This window comes from Megascapheus bottae, chromosome 7 (genome assembly GCF_031878675.1).
Source record: "Megascapheus bottae isolate mThoBot1 chromosome 7, mThoBot2.hap1, whole genome shotgun sequence".
NCBI classification, from domain to species: Eukaryota; Metazoa; Chordata; class Mammalia; order Rodentia; family Geomyidae; genus Megascapheus; species Megascapheus bottae.
The window spans coordinates 44,459,479-44,481,822 of NC_143515.1; the positions used below are offsets into that span (position 1 = coordinate 44,459,479).

Below are 22,344 nucleotides of genomic sequence, written 5' to 3' on the forward strand. Positions count from 1 at the left end.
AAGGATAGTGCCTAGACCCTGAGTTCAAGCCTCAGGATTGGCAAATAATAATAATTATTATTATGATGATCATCATTATTATTTAAGGGCCTGAAAAATTTACAAGTGCTGTAAATACGCCTTAAGAAACAAGGAGTTAACAATTGCCAACAACAAAGAAAAAACAAATATCATACACATGTAGTCTCTCTTAGTTGAAAATGGGGTAGGAAAAGATGATAGGGCCTTCAGTTACCAGGGAAGAATATAGCTCTTAATTAGAAAGACATAGATGGCAGGATGCACATCACCACCATCAAGCAGAGAATCTGACAAGAGCAGGTACACAGTAGGAATTGGTTGACTGTGCAAGAGATTTTCATTCACAGTAATTTAGGCCATGTGTGGCTGATGCCAGGGCTGAGGAGCTGGTCTGATACTTCTTGCCCTAGCCCTCCTCCAGCCTCATAGAAGTGAGAACAGCTCTGCTTCAGAGATGATAGCTAAACTCTGCATTGAAAAAAAAAATACTATAGTTACACAACGTTAGTCAATTTCATTGTACATTGTCTAGTATATTTTACAACAGGAGATTTTGAGTTGAAAGAGAACACTTCTTAGGGGAAAATATATATAATATCACGAATGCCTGAAACTAAATGTGGCCCTAAGTACTTCTAAAGAGTTGTTTAAAACTGAGTGCCTTTGATATGGAAGTTACTGATAAAATGCACACGGATACATAAAGTTCCTCTTTGGATAACTTTTCCACCCCATCGTGAGTGTGAGAAAGCGTTCTTTCGTTTTCCCTTATCTGATCTGTTCCTGGGGCCCTCTGCCAGCCTCTGCCTGGGGTGGGGGAACAGGGTACGACAGTCACCCTGTAGGCCCGGGTTTTCAGGGTTCCCCAACCCCTTAACCAGTACAGTGCAGATCACTGGTGCCCAAGGGAAGAGTGCCAAGTTAAAACTTGGTGCTCTGGAGAGAAAAACTTTTTGAGGAGGCGACAGTAAGGGAGATAGATGGACGTAGTTGTGGTGGAGGAAATGAACGTCTGGCCCGAGACTGGGCCGGTGACAAGGAAGGAGGCCCTGGGTGTGGACTGCACACCGCGCAGGGAAGCCAGGGGTGACCTTCCCCGGGGTAGGGTGGGGAGCCTGTCCCTAGATTAGGGAGCGGTGGCCGCCCAGGACCCCCCAGCCCCGGGCGCTAACGCCTAGCCGGGCCTGGGTGGTGAGCTCCCCCGGTCCCAGCGGCCCCGGCGGCCCCGGCCACCGCGCTGCCCGCGGGGAGACCCAAGTCCCCCCCTTCGCAGCTCCTTCCCCCTCGCCACCACCAGGAGAAGAACTTCCCACCCGGTTCCCGCTCAACCCCTCGGAATCCGGCGTCGGGGGAAGCGGCGCCGGGTCCTCACTTCTCTCAGCCACGAGTCCGGGACGGGCCTACTACTCCGCCTGGAACCCCGGCGTCACGCACGAACGGCGGCCGGGCCTCGCCAGCCGAGAGCCGGGGACGCCAGGAGAGAAGCCCGCCGGAAGTCTCAGCCGCGCCGGGTCCCGGGGAACTCCCTTGGCGGGGAGGCCGGGCCCGGCTCGGCCCAGGCCCGCCTTCCCCGGCCGGGCGTGGCCCGGGGCCCCGCCCCGCCCCCCCCTCAAGCCGGCCCGCGGCCCGCGCCCTGGAGCCGCACTCCAGAAGCGCGGGAAGCGCCGGCCGCGCCTGCCACGCGGGAGCAGGGAGTGAGTGAGGTGACTGAGCCCGGCTGAGCTGCCCCGCTTCCCGCCGCCGGGGCTGAAACCACCGGGACGAGGACTTGGAGGGGAAGAATTTCCTCTCTGGGCCAGATCCCCAGATCCCCAGATCCCCAGATCCCCAGATCCCCAGATCCCCAGATCCCCAGGTCCGGGTAACCGCCCCACCGGCCCAGGCCTCCTGGAGCCCGCGGAGAGCCGCAGGCCCCCAGACCTGGCTTGGCCTGGGTAACGGTTCAGGTACAGGTTAGTGAACTTCAGATCTGTGCTCTGAGGGATGGAAGCAGTCACAGTTAAAGTCGGGGCTGCAGAGTTCTTCCCACCACTGACAGAAGGTCAAGACTCATCGTTGAGAGTAGACAGAGAGGAATGTCCAGAAAACAGTTCGTCAGTACACTGCTGTTCTGCCTGGGAAGTTTACAATTTCCAGGAGGAAGATATTGGTACTGAGAGGAAACCTGAAGAACTTGAATGACTTTTTCATGGATTGAGGACTTGGAGCAATCTACATCAATCATTCACCGAAATGGAAGACGTCTTGAAAACACACACTCACAGAGGGAGAGACTGATTGGACACTCAATGCTATAAATGCAAAAGGCTTGATCTAAAAAGTAATTGTGCCTTCCAGGTATAGTCACTAATACCAATCCCCTTTCTTATGTATATAAAAGTACAACTGGTTGTCTGTCCTAACCACTCTCATGCTCTGTTGTGATTAAATTCACCTGGTGAGGAAAAGGATAGGCCACATTTTGAGAGGTCGAATCTTGGAATCTATTAAAAAGGCCATTGACTACCTGAAGGCCTGATAGACTACTTTCTCAAAGACCAGCAGCCAGAAAATACACTCAACTCTGTGCCATGAAGGCCAGAGGGGAAAGAAAGAACAAAAACAACACCGACAAACCAATTCACCTCTGTTTACAACACATAGCCAAATAATCATTTAATAGCCAAATTTAAAATTTTTATGAACTTGAAATACATATCTTAGTGTCATTTCATTAGAATTCACTCGGTATGAATCAGTTCTTACTATCATCTCAAGCAATGCTTTTTCAACACGGACACAAATCAGGCCAGAAAATGCCTGTCAAATTGCCCCTGGCTGAGAACTTAACAAGAGTTGTCCATATCTCCTATTTCCTTTGACTTTCTCCAACTACAGTGAGTTCCTTGCTGTTGTCAGGACCTTTGCATTTTTCCTTTTGCCTGGATTGTTCTTCTATCTTGTATCTTTCTGAACTATCTTACCAACACTTTCTTCCAGTCTTAGCTTGAAAGTCATTGAGCATTTTCCTAATCATTCTACCTAAAATTTCAACTCACATCAATACTTCACAGCCTTTCTTTATCCCTCCTCTTATGTACTGCATATAGGGCTGGGTTATTACAGTTTGTTTATTTTGACAAATTATATACTTCATCAGGGCAGCAAGCCATTTTGCCTGTTTTAGATACTACTGTATCCCTCGCCTCTAGAATGCTCAGAAAACATCTTCTTATTGAATGAATAAATGAATGATGACACCCTCATTTTTCATTTCTAATGATTGGATGAATGTGTCAGGTCAGTAAATAGGAGATGAATAGAAGCGTCCTAAACACTTTCAGTAGAAAGAGATTGTCTTTTCTGGACATCATTCCGCCCAGAACAGCTGTAATCATTTTGTGACCATGAAGAAGGCAGCATAATATACAAATCTAATACATTAGAAATGCCATAGCATCCAACAAGGGCAGTTAGAACACTTCACTCACATGTTCACAAGAAATAAGGAAGGAAGGAAGGAAGGAGAAAAGCAGGAAAGGGGGAGGGAGGAGGAAGGTGTGTGTGTGTGTGTGTGTGTGTGTGTGTGTGTATGTGTGTGTGTGTGTGTGTATTTATCCTTAACATATAAATGAGACATAGACATTAACAATGACATAACAGAAAATGTGATAGCCCATATTAAGATATGATTAAGATATGGTATGAAGCCAGGTGCGGTGGCTCAAGCCTGTAATCCTAGCTACTCAGGAGGCTGAGATCTGAGGATCATGGGTCAAAGCCAACCTTGACACTCAAGACCGTGAGACTCTTATCTCTAATTAATCACTAAAAAAGTGGAAGTATGACTGTGATTCAAGGGGTAGGGTGGTAGTCTTGAGCTAAAGAGCTCAGGGACAGCACCCAGGCTCAGAGTTCAAGCCCAACGACCCCCCCACACACACAAAAAGATATAACATGAATATGTTACATCTCCCAAAATATCTTACTGTACAATAATCTTGCTTTGACTTGGGATAAGATTAGATAACAAAAGGTCTCAATGAAAGTAAAGTGAGATGAATGTGTGCACCATGAGGTTAAAGCCTCATGACTTAACATTGGGGTACAATGCTGGGATTACTAAAAAGAAGCACTAGGCTACTTCAGTCATCATTCAGATTATCCAAACAGCTATTAAATGATTAATGGGCTGGTAGTGTGTACAGGAAGAATATGCCACACAAAAGGATCCTTGAAGTTCCAGGTGCTACAGATCTATGGATTTAAAACTTGTGAATTACTTCTAGTCTTCTCCAGTTCATATTTTGGATCATGGTGAAGTAAAGGTTAACTGAAACCTCTGAATGTGACAATAACCTTCGATATGATTCAATATTCCGGTTCCTAGGTATTTAGCAAAGACTTATATCAGAAGGTACATTAACAGTTTTGTGTATAATATGGAAAAAGTGAAAAAAAATTCCCTTCAACTTGTAAGTAAACAAATGACAGGGTAGCATTTATCCAATGCAACAAACTATGGAGCCAAAATACAGCCTGGTTAAATACCAGAAGCATCATATTATGTGAAAGAAAGTTGCAAAAACAAAATATGAACAAAGAAACCAACCGAACACATTGTGTGATTCCATCCATTTATCTGGAATTGCCAGTGACTGGATTGAGCAAATAGGATCGTTTATGAAAAAGCCAGATGGAATTTTTATTGTTTTATATTAGAAAGGTTCAAATTCTGTAGTTAGAGCAGTAGTCGGTTGCATAATTATAGTTTTGTCCAAACTTTACTTGTAAACTTTAAAATGAATACATTTTGTTGTGTGTATATTATGCCTTGATAGAACTCACAGTAAAGTATGAGAAAGCACAGGGATGAGAAGGAATCCACTGTTTGAGGCCATTACTGATCTACTAATTTAACTTAAACCACCATATTTTACGCTTTCATCCTGGAAGGGATAAATGCCCTTATGGCTTAAGCCACTTAGCACTGGTTTTTAGGTTTCATAGAGCCAAAAATCTCCCTAACATTAAAATGAAGTTGCAAGTTTCATAGTGTTAATGAATTTAAACTGTGAATGTATTTGTTCTAAATAGAAGAAAAATGTGAACAGAAGTGCAGGTAAACCTTTCCCGAGAATATGTTCTGAGTCTTGGGATTTAATGCAGAATTTTATGATTCAGAGCATATTGCTGTGTGTATGTTTCAAGATGAAAACTGACAGAATATAGAAATACAAATTTTGGAACTAGTGAAAGAGCGTCTTCTGAATGAACATGACTAGAAACAAAAAAGAAAAGAGAATTTAGACATGAAAGCATTGAATTCTGAGTCATCAGGAAAAGGATAGTGAAAACAAGGTTTTCAAACAAAGCTATTTTGATAGATCTTACAGGCTATGAATGATTCACCACAAACACACACAAAAGCTTTCTTGGCAGTGTGCCAACTCATAGGTATGGTGTGTGGGTTCTGTTTTTCAAAGAGCCAGGTGCTACAAAATGCTTACACAGGCTCAAAAGAAGAAGAAAACCCTCACCGTTTAGTGAGCATACTTTACAAGGCCAAAACCATTTCAAATCAATTAAAGTGTTAAAGATGTTGCACAGACAAAACATTTAGAAAAGCCCCAGTCTTTGTTATTTAATGTGAGGAAAGGAGATCATTTCAGTGGAAATATTTTGCCTGCCAAAGAGCTAGTTTTTGTTTTTATAAAAATCGTGAGGCCATTTACAGTCTCAAACTCACAAGGAGCTATATGGAGAATAAGCAGTTATGGACAGGAAGTTTGAAAAGGATAGAATTTAGAGAACATTGGAATCCAAGCATACCAGATATACAATAAGATCAAACACCTATAGCTTTGGTATTTTTCCATAGGACAACATACAGTTTGGATAGAAAATGTTTCCTCATATTTGTATGTTGGCCCTCAACTGTGGGTACTATTGAGAGATGATTGGATAAGGGTTCAAACCACATCAACATATTAATTTTAATCCATTGATGTGTTCATAGCTGAATGTGCAATTAAGAGCCAGGCCTAGTTGGAGGAAGTGGGTTACTGGGGTCTTCCTTCAAATATTTTATCATTCCCCAAGACTCCTCTTCTCCTCTGCTCTCTGCCTCTGTCTGCCTCCCGTTCCCTTCCCTCCCTATTCATCTGTCCATATGTCAATCCCCTCACTAAAATGTTTTTCAGGGTCATTCACTGGTAGAATATTGCTGTCAGTCTGGATGTCATTTTTCTATCAAAGTGCCACCCAAATGTGGCAAAAAACTAATAAGTTGTTAACACAAGTAATTGAAGTCTTAGATATCCAGTCCCCAGATTTAAGCATGGTAGAAGTTCGTCTTAAGACCAGATTCAGAGTCTGCATGTTTTTCTCCCCAACCAGCATGGCTGCCATCATCAAAGGAGGAAGAAGAACTGGCTGGATCATTTTTAAGCAGAAGTTATATGATCTGTCTAAACAGAGTTGATGAATTATTCAGAGAAGAATTGTCTCATGTGGAAAAGTGAGTCAAGCTTTTAAGATTTGCTTTCACAACACAAATCATCACCCTATGGATATGAAAGAAATCTCTTCCCCACGAGTGGCAAGCCATTCTCCAAGGCACTCTAACATACCTCTAAGCAAGTCCTATCACTGTTTTTCTCTTGCTATATACCTGTTACTTGATATCTACTGTTGAGACGGAAACTTTTAGACCAACAATGGTAGAAGGGGCCTGGAGAATGCCACCAACTGCCTCTGCCACCTTCTCCACAGCTCTGTCCCTGATATTTTGTGGTTTGTATGGCTAAGAATGGATGGTGGTTCTCTGGAAAGTTTAAATCATTAAACCATGCTGTGAATCACATAGAAGTAAAGGCTTACTTTGCCCTTCGGAATCACAATTTGTCTCAATACTTCACTTTTCTTCAAGTGCCAATAAATGCTTTAGGATAATCAAATTACTCATGTATTTTTCTAACCTTCACTCCTAAATTTAGATCATGAATATGCAGTGAGGAGTTAGTGAAAGACATCAATTTATATTCAGACTTACTTTGTTTAGAACGAGAGAGGTTATTAGGCAAGTTTGGACCTCCTGACTTCTAATATTCTTGCTTAACATTTCTTGTTATTTAAGACAAATACACTTAGATGATTTTGAATCTGGCAATGGGCCAAAATATAAAGTTTAGTTGAGAGCTAAAGAAATTGTCATACTTCTAGCCTAGGTGCTAGGGCTCATTGCTGTAATCCTAGCTACTCTGGAAGCTGAGATCTGAGGATTGTACTTTTTAGTCAGCCCCATCTCCAATTAATTGCCCCCAAGAGAAGTTTAAACATGGCTAAAGTGGTATAATGCTACCCTTGAACAAATAAGCTCAGAATCAGCACTCAAGTTCAAGTCACAGGACCAGTATAAAAATTACAGTTCATAAGAATGCCAGCATTATAAAACATATTTATGATCGATATTTAAGGTGGGCTTCCCATTATAAAACAGTTCAAAAATGACCTTTGTTAATATTTTCAGTAAATTTCCTTTCAGTGTTTAATTTTTTTCTCCCAAAGGTTATAGATTACATGTCTTTCATAATTGTATTTGTAGTATGTGTAATACTTTTATTCTGCTTCTTTCTATTAACAGTATGGTATAGTACCTACATACATATGTACACACATATACCTACATACATGCATGCATACACACACATGTGCATCATTCCCTTACCCATATTACTCTCCCTATCCAAAACATTTGTTTCCAAATTCTGAAGTTTTAGTAAGCATGTTAGGTAAAGATGTGCAGGAATTTCAGGAAGCCAATGAATTTATATTAATAAATTCATGAAGAGAAATGATAATAAAGAGTAATAAAGAGGCCGGGAGTTTGGCCTAGTGGTTAAAGTGCTTGCCTAGCATGCATGAAGACCCAGGTTTGATTCCTTGGTACCACATACATAGAAAAAAGCCGGGAACTGATGCTGAGGCTCAAGTGGTAGAACTCTAGCCTTGAGAAAGTCCAAGGACAGTGCTCAGGCCCTGAGCTCAAGCCCAGGACTGGCAAAAAAAAAAAAAAAAAAAAAAAAAAAAAAGAAGAGTAATAAAGAGAAACAAGGGAAATAAAACAATAAATCAAGAATGCTAAAGGTGAGTGTAGTGGAGCTGGCTTACAAACCCAATGCTAGGTTCAAAAAGATGAATAAAAAAGGCAAGGGAAAGTGTGGTCAACCTTAGGGTTCAACACCAACATGGATTGATGAGGAAAAACTCTGTCAAGGGCAGCCTCCAGCCAAAGCTACAGACTCATTCTTTATTTACAATCTGAAGTCGTTATGGTGGAAGAAAGCTAGAATTGTCCAGCCAAAGTGGTTTGAAAGTGACTAGTGGTAGGGAGAATGGTAGAAAATAAGGTCAGAAAGGGAGCAAAGCTAGGATAAGCCAGCCAGGTCCAAACTAGGAACAGATTTAGGAGTGGTGCCTTGGGCTTAAGTTTATCTGGTCTGGGAAAGAAGGCAAGGCAAGGCTTGAGTGTTAAGAGAATCAAGTCACTCTTCTGGGGTCTCAAGATAAGGGCATGGGGCTATTTGGACCTAACATGCAATACTTGGGAGGTGAGAGGCCAGAGGATGAAGAGTTCAGAATAAGCTTGGCTGCATAGCAAAGGTAAGGGCAGCCTGAGCTACATAGTGAGACCCAGTCTGGAAAGGACCAATGACTTAAGAATGTAGCTGAGTATTAGAGCACTTGCTGAGCATTCAAGAGGCCTTGAGTTAGGTGACCAGAATCACTAAAAAATTCGAATTTTAAAAAGTGAAAAAGAACAGAAAAGACAAAAGTGCCATGCCGTTGGGTTGAGTTTAAGAAAGATTTTTAGAAAGTAAGATGATAGGAATATGAGAGGTTTTGTGGAAAGCAACTGCTCTGAGATAACCAATAGTGAAAGCGACAGGAAAAAAATGTTTTAAAGAGTCAAGCGCTCTTCTCTCCTTTTGGCAATGTTTTTAAGGAAGCACAGTAAGGAAGCATGTTGCTTTCAATTATCTTTGGCTGCAGGACTGTAGTTTCTTAGAATATCAACCTATTCTGAGGTTCTTTTCAAACTGAGGTTGCAAACAGGCCAAGATTATGCAGATCACATGATAGCTTTTATAAATTCTTACTTTTTGTTTACACAAATACTTATTCACATTTCCATTTCTATCATTTAATAGCAACTTGATATCCCCAGTCTTCATTTCACCACATCCTAGCTTTTTACCACATTTTCAAAGAATCCATAGTACAAATATATCATAATTTAACCATTGTCTTTTACATGAAGATATGTTTTTTCTTAATGTTATTACAAATCACCAAGAAAGCAGGGAATTTATGTACTATATTTCAGTAATTGAACATTATTGGCTGGATCTGACAATAGATACAATAGCAGGAAAAAAGAATGTATCTCTTTATTGTATTTATTTTCTTGTGTATTATTTTTATATTTTTATATTATTATTTTTATATTTTCTTATGTATTACTTTTATGTGTTTATTAATTTACTTATTTACCTGCATGAGTTTTCAGAGAAAGGTAAAGATCAAAGGAACAGTTATCTTAGGACATTACATATCATTTTAACAAAGGCTGATCAGTCTTAAAGTGACTAGAAAGATAGGAAAGAAATCAACAACCACATGGATGATGGGGTAATGTAACGTTTGCTAGGCAGATAAATCACCTCCTTGCCTTGGTCCTTCACAAAGGAAATTTGATGTTGCTATTCCATAGAGAACTTTATACCTTGATCTTACATAGAAATGTGAAAGGGCAGAGAGTGCTTGCTTGCATTGTTTCTTCAAGTGTTCCACTCAAGGTAATCTTCCTGTCAAAGTGGCACATTTTGTAGAATCATATTTTATCATATTTTAGCTAATCATATAATAAGCTAAGCATATAATATGCTATCAAATATACCCTTGTTGAAAGAATACTTGCTACATGGTCTATTTCCAAGTGTTTACTCTTTTGCCAGTTAGATGGTAAATTTTTCACTGTTTTTTGTTTAGTTTCATTTGTTATATTTTCATGATTGCTTTGCGAGGTTGAGCAACCTCTCATTTGTTTATTAGCCGTTCGTAGTTTTTAAAATTAGGGTTTGGGGTTTTTTATTGTTCACACTGTTTCTCCAATCTTTCAGTGAAGACACTTTCATTGTTGGAAAGAGAGAGAGAGAGAGAGAGAGAGAGAGAGAGAGAGAGAGAGAGAGAGAGAGAGAGAGAGAGAGAGAGAGAGAGAGAGTGTGCAAGGTTTACATGAAGAGAAGATAGAAAAACAATGACATAAGGGCAACAAAAATATCTAACAGAGTTGATGCCCTTCAGATGTGACTGTGTGTTTAATATGGAGCAAATTCTCACTGCATAGAGAAGTAGAAGCTAGTACCAGGTCACTGGTATGTCCAAAAGGAAGGAGTTGTATTGTAAATAACCAACCACGAGACAGAAGGTAGCCTCAAATTTATCTTTCCAACTGGCCAGTAGGGAAGGAATATGAATGCCTCAAGGAACGGGAAATGGAGAGCTGATTGGTTGTAATTGGGGAATTCCTGTTCCTCTCTTATTCTGGTCCATCCTGCATCTGTTCACTGTATTTCTTATTTCCGATTGAGGAAGCCCCACTTTCCTCCCTACACATGGCAGTCTTTGCACACAGCAGGCTCCTCTGATCATTTTAGATAAGGTACTAAGTTTAGATTCATTTTAGATTCAGGTATTGAATTTGCATGATTAAAAAAAAACAAATTGTACCCTTAAACAAGGATCCCTGAATCTGGGCAGAACAATTAGCTCCCCAAACATGGAAGTGGGATTAGTCAGTATTATGTAACATCTTACAGAAACAGAGAACTTGCCAATTTGTGGCCCCTTCTCGCTTAGTTCCTCCCTTTTCTCTATGCTAAGAATACACTAGAGTATGAAGATACTAGTCCAGATCCTGTAAAAGGTTCATTCCCAAAATGGAGAGTTTGGTCTGTGTTTTCCACAACCTTTCTCCTTTTATTTATTTTTATTTTTTTGCTAGTTATGGGGCTTGAACTCAGGTCTGAGCATTGTCCTTGGACTTTTCTTAAGGCTAGAGCTCTACCCTTGAGCCACAGCACCACTTCCAGCTTTTTTCTATGTATGTGGTGCCAAGGAATTGAACCCAGGTCTTCGTCATGCTAGGCAAGCACTCTATCAGTAGGCCAAACTCCTGGCCCTCTACTTTTGTTTTTGAACTGTACATATTCAAGTTTATGAGCCATGTGCAAATCTACTTCTGCTCCTGGCTTTCCCTCTTCTGTACCCACCACACACATATACGTATTATACACAAACAGATTCTAATAGTCTTTCAGGTTCAATCTTTCCTTTTGAAGACTTTGAACTCAAATTGTCTGACCTAAAACTACAGAGGGTGTTTGGTGCTGGATTAGAAGTCTGATCTTAAAATTAAACTCATGCTCACTTTCCCAAACCACTCCGGGGATGATTTACATTTAAATTAAGAAAAAAAGTTAAAACTGAGGACTTTAGTAACATGAGTCATTATTCAAGTATTCAATAGCCATGTGTATGCTAGTTGTTACTATATTGGAAAGTGGAGATTATGGAATACTTCCATTACTATGGAAAGCTCTTTTGGACATCCATCTATATTCATTGGAGAAACTTTGGAAACTTGACTAGGAAGCTAATATTAGATGGTACACAGAACCCTGTTCTTTATTCATTTTTTCAACATTGGAGATGAAACTGCCAGGCATTTGTATGCTAGGCAAGCACTCTACACTAAGCTGTACCTTCTTTCGAATATAGTGATTTTATAATACATTTTAACATTTTGGTTTAGTTCATGTATTTTTCTCTATGTCAATTTGCATTAATTTCATTTTTATGGATGTAGAAAGGGGTGTGGAAAGAATATGCTATCTTATTACCAACTACATTGTGGTATCTCAGGATATAGAAGAAGAATTAGCATAGATTGATTTTGGGAGACAACCGAAATGCTTTATGTACTAAAACAGAACAATCCAAGTCATGCTGTGCCTACTGCTTGCTGAGTCTTACTAAATAAGATACTAAGATAACAGTACTATATGGGATATAGATACATAAAATTTAAAAGAAGGTAGACATTTTATTTGTTTTTTTTTAAATGGATGGTCCAAATGAATATTGTTATGCCAATTATAATCTCTCTGTGGAAAAAGAAAAAAAACATTGCTTATCCTTTATCTCTTGATCATATGTGTGTATGTATATATAAATAATAGAAAATGGTTCAGAAACAATTTGATACAATTAATGATGTATCTATGCAGGTTTTGGTTCTGAAAGATCATGTTTTAATCTGAGATATGTGAGAAACACTAGTTATTATTCCAAGACATCTAAGAGAATATTTGTAACCTATTTTATGAGGTCTTTCTACTGGAAAACAAACATTACCAATGGTGGAAGTTCCTCCTCCTAAGATCACTCTCCAGTAATAAAGTTCAAGAGCATAAGTATGTTATGAGGATAATATTTTAACATAGTAAACTGTGTTTTATCTGAACATTTTCCATACTTTAGTGTTTCCTATTTTTACACACATATAGTTGGAGTTCATCTGATGCCAATTGAATTCACTTATAAAATGGAAGAAGTCTAGTGTCCTTTCATACCTCATGGAGCTTTCTCTCTTCTCTTTTTCCAAGCGATGGCAAAGAAGGCTACAAAAATTCCATTCTCAGCACTGATTTGATAAGGGTGATGAACATTCACTGTCTACTGGAGTGAACCAACAGGGTGAAGTATTCATGACAGTGCTGATTCATTTCACAAGGGTACTCAATCGTCTATGAAATGCAAATGTTACTAGATCTATGAAATCTTTCTTTGAAGCTATCTGGACAATCTGTTACAGGATTATTTCATGCTACATGGATACTCTTAGTTTTTTTGATATATGTGACAATTTCTTGGGATGAAATTCCTACTGACAAACCCTAATAAATAAATTTAAGAAACTAGACAAGATAGAGAGTACAGGGAGCAAAGTCAGGTGAGGAAACCATTCATAGCTTCATGTAGTAAAATAATAAAAGCAGGTTTTATCTTCTCTCTAACACTCATTGAAATGTCCAATAAAAGTTTAAAGGTAAAGGAAGAGAAAATCTATATCATCAACAGAAGTGAAGATGAATATTTGCCATGTGCACAAAACTTTGAGACATTTATGTTAAAAGTAGTATAGTTGGACTTGTGGGAATGAATGGAATGCCAGTGTCAAATGTGTTTTTTTAGAAGTGCAATGTACTCATAGTGCTGTAGACAGGTCATTGATAAATACACTTAAATCATGAAATACCCTGACATCACATCATCAGAAGCCCAGACACTTAGATTGAGTCATTCGGACTGCATATGAACACTACAAGGCTTCATGCAGAAAGAGGCTGGTACCATTGAAGCATGTTTTTCTCATCAAGAGAGAATGACCAAGTTTCAAAATAGTGTCTGGTGTATAGTTATCTAAAGGATATTTCAAATAAGTACAGAAAATATTTTTCAAGAACAACAACTCTACAAACTAGTGTTTATTTTCCTTTATGACATCAGTGAGGAATGAAGATAAAAGATGACAGTTACAGTCCCAGACCAAGAAAAAGTGATATAAAGGAACCATTGAAATGGCTAGACGCTATCAGAGTACCACAAACAATTCCGATTCAATCATTCATTCAAATATTCCTTAAGCCTGACTGTAGAGATAAACTATAAAAGACAAGACACAGTCTTTCTACCGTCTTCAAAATGAAGCCTTCCCTGAGAAAAGGTATAGAGCCCTATTATAAACTCTGACAGGAAGAGTTAATTTCATCTTTCAGGCAAAAATCAAAGGGAAGAGAATTGTTAGGAGGCAAAAGAGGAAAGGAGAATAATTCATGAAGAGGAGGGTGTGTTCCTAAAGTTATAAGCCACAATGAAGAGATAATAATAATCAAAGATATGAAGATATGAAAAAGTAGAAAGAGAAAATTTGTGAATTTAAACTGAAAACTTTACAGGAAGGAATAGGAGATACACTAGGCCTCCTTGGCACAGGTCGAAACTTTCTTAATAAGGACCAAGAATCACAACAAATCAGAGAAAGGCTGGATAAGTGGGACTGCATTAAACTGCAGAGCTTTTGTATGGCAAAGGACATAGCTAGTAAACTAATCAGGAAGCCTACAGAGTGGGAGAAGATCTTCACTAACCAAACAACGGACAAAGGCCTCATATCTAAAATATATCAACAACTCAAAAAATTGAATCACTCCAAAACTAACCTCCAAAGTAACAACCATCCCATTAAAAAATGGGCCAAAGACTTAAAGAGAGTCTTCTCTGAAGAAGAAACAAAAATGGCCTATAGACACATGAAGAAATGCTCAACATCTCTGGTCATAAAAGAAATGCAAATCAAAACAACTCTAAGATTCCACCTCACTCCAGCTAGAATGGCCAAGATCAGGAAAACGAATGACAACAGATGCTGGAGGGGATGTGGCCAGGAGGGATCACTACTACACTGTTGGTGGGAGTGCAAACTCGTTCAACCACTATGGAAAGCAGTGTGGCAGTGCCTCAAAAGGCTAAACATAGAACTCCCCTATGACCCAGCAATTCCACTACTTGGCATTTACCCAACCATCCAGAAACAAAGACATACTAAACCCACTAGCACAACAATATTCATTGCAGCACTATTTACCATAGCAAAGATATGGAACCAACCTAGATGTCCCTCAGTTGATGAGTGGATCAACAAGTTGTGGTATTTGTACACAATGGAATTCTATGCTGCTGTCAGAAAGAATGGCATCGCCCCATTTGTTAGGAAATGGAAAGACTTAGAAAAAATCATATTAAGTGAAGTAAGCCAGACTCAAAGGAACTTAGGCTCAATGGTTTCCCTCATTCGTCATAATCAGTAGAAACCTTGGGCTCTACTAGCAGAGATTTGCAATAGAGCAAAATCTTGATACATAAGGCCATATAATGTGAAGCTAATTGAAAGGACCTCCAGGATATTGAAACAAAAGCCATATAATGAATGATTGTTGTCCTTAATGTACTATGTTGTCTCTCATCTCCTTTGCTGTCCCTTGGTTATCTCATATTGTTATAGTATCTCACTTTGTTATCTGATATCTTATTTATATTTGGATATTTGAAATTTGATAGGGAAGGGGGGAAAACCAATACGGGTGGGGGATGTGGGGGGGGAGGGAAATGGGTACCAAGACATGTGAAAGGGTATCAATGTATGTGAATTAATGCACCTTCTATCTGGCAAATATCATGTAACCCTTTTACTAATTACAATAAAAAAAATTAAAAAAAGATACCCCCAATAATAACAAGGAAAAATAAAATTGCAGTACAGCTTATATCAGACTGAAAAAAAAAAGAAAATTTGTGAATTTAAAAGATTTTTTTGAAAGAAGTTGGAAGACTGCATTGTGAACTGGAGGCAGTTAATGTTAACGTGAGTAGCCAGGTTAGGTGGGCAGATTTTGAGATGCAGATAGCCATGCAGAACCTTGGCTGCTGGAATGTAGGTGCTCACAGAATGACTTCACCTCAGCGTATGGTGCTAGTGCCTAATTGTCTCTAAAATCTGTAAGGTCTTTAAGGCAACGAATGACATCTATGAAGTCCTTTTTGGAAGTTGGGTAACACATTCATGAGGCCCAGGTAATAGAACATGGATAATTGAAGGTGGGGGGAACTATTGTAACTACCAAAAAGCATTCTAGGCAAGAAGAAATAAAATATATATGTGGTCTAGGCTCTCCATTTTAAATTAGTGATGAAAGGAAACCAATTTGTTAAAACCACAAAAACAAAATTATTTACATTGAAGACAAATACATGAAATTCTATAATATTCAAAAGAAAGGATTATAGGATTCAAAGATTAAGAAAAATCCATACATATCTAAAGTCTGATGGACCTCAAGGAATCTTCTTTAAGATACAAAATAAAAAATGGAAATGAGTGCCAACTACAGAATTGTGAACAAAATGATGGCACTTAAGAATTCCAAGCACAGTCAAGTTATCCTTATGCATGAAAGCAAAAATGGAGATATTTTCAAATATGTAAATGTCAGAACACATATGCTATAGACTGAATGTTTGTGCCCCCACCCTCAAAATTCATATGCTAAATCCTAACGTCCAATGTGACGATATCTGTGAAACAGGTTCACTTCGTGCTAGTTCCCAGCTTATCTGAGTCTGGTGAGACAGAACACCCACACACATAACAAGTTACACGAAGCAGATGTATTACTTATACATAGATAGCAAGGGACAACAGAAGCCTAGGATTCCTTGTGGGTGGGTTTCCCAAGGAGTGGAAAAGCTGGCCTGAGTGGATGGAGTCTTGACTGCACATGCTTCTCCTGTTCTTCATCCAAGGCATCCCAGAAAGCAGTTCAATGAAAGTCTCAGAATCATCACCCAGGAAGTTGGGTTAAATGTTGAATAAGGTGACTGGAAAAGAGCCTGTGTTATGCCAGCCAGTTTCCCATTATCTTAAGACATCACAGTTGTTCTTGGGGAAAAAAATGCAAGTGAGTAAGGTAGGAGAATTGGATTGGTCCAATTCTAGAGACCTGTCCTCATATTATTTGGAAGAAGAAACTTTGGGAAGTGATGAGATCATGAGGATATATTCCTCACTAATAGAATTCATGTCCTTATAAGAATCAAAGAGCTCTCTCTCTCTCTCTCTCTCTCTCTCTCTCTCTCTCTCTCTCTCTCTCTCTCTCTCTCTCTCTCTTTCACACAAACACACACACACACACACACACACACACCCTCTTCTGCCACATGAGGGCATCAGGAAACATCAGCCAGCTGCGAACCAGTAGGTATGTCATCACTAGACACAGGATCCTCTGGTTTCTTAATTCTGGGTTCTCCAAGATCTAAATTAAATTAAATTTGAGAAACCAAATTCTGATGTTCAGTAAGCCTTGTAGTCTATGCTTTTTGCTACACCAGCCTGTGATGACTATGACAAGTTTCCTAAGCAGAACAACTAAAAGTCTTGAAAGAACAACTAAATATAATTTAGAAATCAGAATATAGTTTCTTTGCTGTAGTTAGGTTCACAATATCACCTGTAAAAGGGAATTTTATTTGTGGAACACCTTAAAAAGAAAATGGTCAGAGAACTGAGAAACTGTTTGAATTTCCTTGAGTTTTCCAAGAGTGAAAAAAGAAAGAAAAAAAAATCAGCAGAAGCAAGACTGAAAAAAAGAAGAGAGATCAACGAATGGCTAAATGCCAAATAGGGAAAATGTCTTGTGGAGATGTAGGTTGTGGGCGGATAAACAAAAACAAAATAAAACAAAATTAAAGAATGATAATGGATACCATTTAAGTTCCTTCAGGTGCTATGTTTGCTCCTTTTCTATCTACTTCCTCCCTTTTGTTGCAGTTGGCACGTGTGAGAGTAAAATAGAGTCCATGCTCTACAGCTAAGCTAATCTGACTCAAACAGAGAAGCACACGAAAAAGCAGCTATCTAGAGAGAGCTATGAGAACCCAAAATACTGAAAATGTTAAGAAATTTCAGGAATAAATTTTGAATCAATTTTACCTGTATATCTAGATATTGGGAAGCACCTAGCTACCATGCAAATTACACAAATGAATTAGGGAGATTACAGCTAGAAGATAGCAATGATAAGCAAATTAAAGAGATAGAGTCTAAAAAACATACTAAATATCATTTGAAAATGTAGTTTTCTTCATTTGACTCTCATTTTCAGTGATTTTTTTTCTATCATCCTGCTGATGCCAATCACTGTGAAAGAGTGAGAGATCACATACTTTTCATAATTCACCCTTTAAAAACAAAATTACTTTCAATCTCAGCTATTTCTTTCTCTCTCTCTCTCTCTCTCTCTGTGTCTCTCTTGGTCTCTGTCTTTTAATATTTTTTGTGCCATTATACTCTCCTGGCACTCCTTCTTGCACATTGTCTGACTATTCAAAGTTCACTGTGTTTAATCGGCTTCTCATTCTATGCCCAGATTGTAGACATTGTTACCATTTCAATGTAACAATATGACCTTATGTCATAAGGTAATAGCTATATTATTATACCAATATGTCCTTTGAGTCATTAGATTGAAAAGAACATAGAAAAAAAGGGTATAACGCTTCTAAGAAGGTTCATAGGCTGAGATGACTCTAAGCTTTGCATCTAGAGTCCTCAGAAGGTATGATCGCTCATGTATTTGGACTCAAGTGGAGGGACAGGGATGTCAGGCAGACTCAGAAGAACTGAGACTTCTTATTGCTAACTCGAGATATCAGCATTACTGTTCCACAAGCAAGGCCTTTTACCCACTGTTATTGACTGCTAAAAGTCATAAGCTCATCAAATTTTGAGGGAAAAAGATATAGACGTAGCTACAGATAGGAGATCACAATGGATAAGAGAATGTGGGAAGGAAGACATTGCAGCCATATTTTGAGAATAAAACCTGCATGCAAGTTTTTAGCAATTCAATTAATTTCCAGGTAGGAGATATATTGTCCTTGATATTGCCACTAAGATTGTATAGGCATTTCAACTGGCATCTGACCAAATAAGAAAATAAGAATCCCTGTGTGTTTTGTGCATGCCAAACTTTTTGTTACTAAAAAGATTGTGAGAGAACAATTAGCAGACAGTTGTTAAATATGAGAAGATAAGTAGAAATTTGTGTGTGCTAATTCATCAAGCAGAAGCATGACCAGAGATAAGGACCTCAGACAATTATATAGCCTCATCATATCAGAGAATCTTTAGTGAAGGCAATACAAGAAAAAGTATTATTCATGCAGCCACCTCTTGAAAAACTGGCTCTGAGGCTTAAATATTGTAAATAAATGGGGAAAAAGTGCTACTGGAGAAACTATCCCAGGGATGCATATGAGGAAACTAAGGTAAGATAGAAAAGAAAGGTAGGTGTGAGCCAGAAAAGGAAAAAACAATATTGAAAATTAGACATGTAAAGTTGTGTGCCTCTCTTCATCCTTAGAGATTTGTCTACTTTCTTCCCCTTTGTTTCCATAGTTTTATTAGACATTTAAAAATTGTATCAAGCTTTCGCCAGGCGTCCTCGTGAGAGTGACCTCGTCTTTAAACCCTTCGTGGCAATCCCTGACTCACCGTCGTGATGCCCAGGGAAGACAGGGCGACCTGGAAGTCCAACTACTTCCTTAAGATCATCCAACTTTTGGATGATTATCCAAAATGCTTCATTGTGGGAGCAGACAATGTGGGGTCCAAGCAGATGCAGCAGATCCGCATGTCGCTCCGCGACAAGGCTGTGGTGCTGATGGGCAAGAACACCATGATGCACAAGGCCATCCGCGGGCACCTGGAAAACAACCCGGCTCTGGAGAAACTGCTGCCTCATATCCGGGGTAATGTGGGCTTGGTGTTCACCAAGGAAGACCTGACTGAGATCAGGGACATGCTGCTGGCCAATAAGGTACAAGCTGCTGCCCGTGCTGGTGCCATTGCCCCATGTGAAGTCACGGTGGCAGCCCAGAACACTGGTCTGGGCCCCGAGAAGACTTCCTTCTTCCAGGCTCTGGGCATCACCACTAAAATCTCCAGGGGCACCATTGAAATTCTGAGTGATGTGCAGCTGATGAAGACCGGAGACAAAGTAGGAGCCAGCGAAGCCACACTGCTGAACATGCTCAACATCTCCCCCTTCTCCTTTGGGCTGATTATCCAGCAGGTCTTTGACAATGGCAGCATCTACAACCTGGAAGTGCTCCACATCACTGAGGATGCTCTGCATTCTCGCTTCCTGGAGAGTGTCCGCAATGTTGCCAGCGTGTGTCTGCAGATTGGCTACCCAACGGTTGCCTCAGTGCCTCATTCTATCATCAATGGCTACAAGTGGGTCCTGGCCCTGTCTGTGGAGACTGACTACACTTTCCCACTTGCTGAAAAGGTCAAGGCCTTCTTGGCTGATCCATCTGCCTTCGTGGCTGCTGCTCCTGTGGCTGCTGCCACCACTGCTACACCTGCTGCTGCTGCTACTGCAGCCCCAGCCAAGGCTGAAGTCAAGGAAGAGTCAGAGGAATCAGATGAGGACATGGGATTTGGTCCTTTTGACTAATTTCCCAGGAGCGGTCAACTCAGATTTATTTGCAAAACAGGAAAATAAAAGGCTTACTACTTTGTCTTCAAAAAAAATAAATAAAAATTGTATCAAATAAACCCAAGACAATCCTCTAAGCATTTCTTTTTTATTTTTTATTGTAATTAATGGAAGTGTTACATTATATTCACCAGACAGAAGGTGCATTACTTCACAAACATTGATACCCTTTCTCATGACATGGTCCCCCTTTCCCTCCCCTCCACCCCCTGCTCATCTTGATTTCCCCCCTTCCCTATCCAATTTCAAGTAACCAATTAAGCACATATAAAATATATCAGATAACAAGGTGAAATATTGTAACAATATGAGAAAACCAAGGAATAGCAATAGAGATGAGAGATAACATATTATATTAAGGACAACAATCACTCATTATATGGCTTTTGTTTCCTTATCCTGGAGGTCCTTACATTTAGTGTCATACTATTTGGGCTTATGTCTCTAGATTTTGTTCTATTGTAAATTCCTCTAAGCATTTCTTAAAATCAGTTATTGAATGACAGAAGTGCAATTAGGTCTCTCAACTTCCCGAATATGTTAGTGGTATTTTTCTAGAGAGATCAAATTGGTGTGTATTTTAATATGTGTCAAGAGTTTCGAGAATGCAAAAACTATTCTTTTGGATTGCTTTTCAGAAGAAACTGCTGGCCTTGCTCATATTTCTATCCTTGATGCAAGTGAGGCAGCAGTAAATAGGAAACATGAATAAGACCAGGAAATGAAGTTAGTTCTTGTCACTTCTAAGTGTCACCTCTTTCTCAGAGCTCTGGAGCACAAAAACACTCCATCAGGATCAATAGAAGCTCTAAGATAAAAACTGTTTCCCAGCTCTGTGCCCTAAAAATAGCTGGAGGGTCCAGGTGCTGCATTCAGACATGTTCCATCTAGATGAAAGTCCTAGATTATAGTATTGTTTGAGCCTTGTTTAATAACTGATAATCATTGTCTTGCTTACAGAGTATCTCTTTTCTTGAAAGATCAAGTGATATTTCTCTTCTCCCCAATAGATGAATACTGCAGTGTGAGCCACATTTTCTTAAACCTTTTAATTTATCTGTACATTTAAAGATTTCTAAAAGGTCGCCATATTCACAGAAATAGAAGTATATTTGTATTCAGAGGATAGACTCTCTCCTATTTATTAATATTGTCATCTTTATCATCCTCTTTATAGTCACCATTCCATGTTTGACAATTGTACATAAATCCTGATTAGTATTTTTTTCAATTGTGAAACACTTGTAAGAAAATCTGTCAATGTTTCTATCTGTACTGAGATCAATCAGTATTTATATACATTGACTCCGATGTACAAAAACCTAATTCTAATTTATATGCTTGACTAATTTTGTAATTGATTATCTTCTTTAACTCTAGAGTCCCCCAAACCACAGATGGCTAGCACATTTACCAAGCCCTTTCAGATCTTTTTTTACCACATCCCTCTATCATTACCACTGTCATGCAAGCCGAACTATTACCTCTTCTCTTGTTTAAAAGCCTCCACTGGGTATATAATCACTCACTTTGCAGGTTATTCTATCAATCTTGACCTTTTTTTCATCAATAGAAGTCTGCTATTTTTCTTCACCAAATTGAATCTGAATGCCTCTTGAAACTTGAGTATGTTTATGGAGTTGTTTGACCTTTATATCATGCCCTCGCTTCTCCTTGGGCTTCCATGAGAATTTTCTTATCATGCCATGTCACTTAGCATCCCAGGTTTCCATTTTTGATTTTGGAGTATAGTGTACATAAATACTAGAACATTCAGAAGGAAAAAGTTAGTTATAATTAATTAGCACAAAACAATACCAGTATCAAACTTACTGCTACTTTCTTAAAATTTAAGCATAAATAGTCAGAGATTTGCTAAGGGGAAAAAACCCTAAAAAATAAAATTGGTAATTTCATATATTTCAACAGTCAATAAAGATTTCCTGTTTGACAGCAGCCTTTAAGAAAAATGAGATTATTAGATGGTCATTTATTTCATCAAGGTCAATACATTCTAAAAATGAAAGGATAATATTCATTCTTCCAAAATGCTGCACATGCCAATACAAAAAATCTTCATCCATGAACTGCAAAT

The 22,344-nt window shown here is 39.1% G+C and overlaps 1 protein-coding gene, 1 long non-coding RNA gene and 1 pseudogene across 4 annotated transcripts in view; 2 read left to right on the plus strand and 1 right to left on the minus strand.

The window, feature by feature from the left end:
• Vrk2 (VRK serine/threonine kinase 2) overlaps positions 1–1,619 on the minus strand; it is a 74,321-nt gene extending 72,702 nt beyond the window's left edge. Inside the window, exon 1 of one of the 3 annotated variants that reach the window (XM_090336877.1) lies at positions 1,394–1,619. The gene's annotated coding sequence lies outside the window, so the exon portion shown is untranslated. Of the gene's footprint in view, positions 1–235; positions 501–1,334; positions 1,373–1,393 lie in introns of those variants that run through there. The other 2 variants (XM_090336878.1, XM_090336879.1) reach the window with 2 other exon arrangements.
• A 251-nt stretch (positions 1,620–1,870) lies between these two features.
• Positions 1,871–12,797, plus strand: LOC150060717 (uncharacterized). Its single transcript, XR_016536149.1, has 3 exons — positions 1,871–2,897; positions 6,400–6,520; positions 12,732–12,797. It is a non-coding gene; the product is annotated as an uncharacterized LOC150060717 (long non-coding RNA).
• A 6,372-nt stretch (positions 12,798–19,169) lies between these two features.
• On the plus strand, positions 19,170–20,287 carry LOC150060718 (large ribosomal subunit protein uL10 pseudogene; annotated as a pseudogene).
• The last annotated feature ends 2,057 nt before the right edge of the window (positions 20,288–22,344 follow it).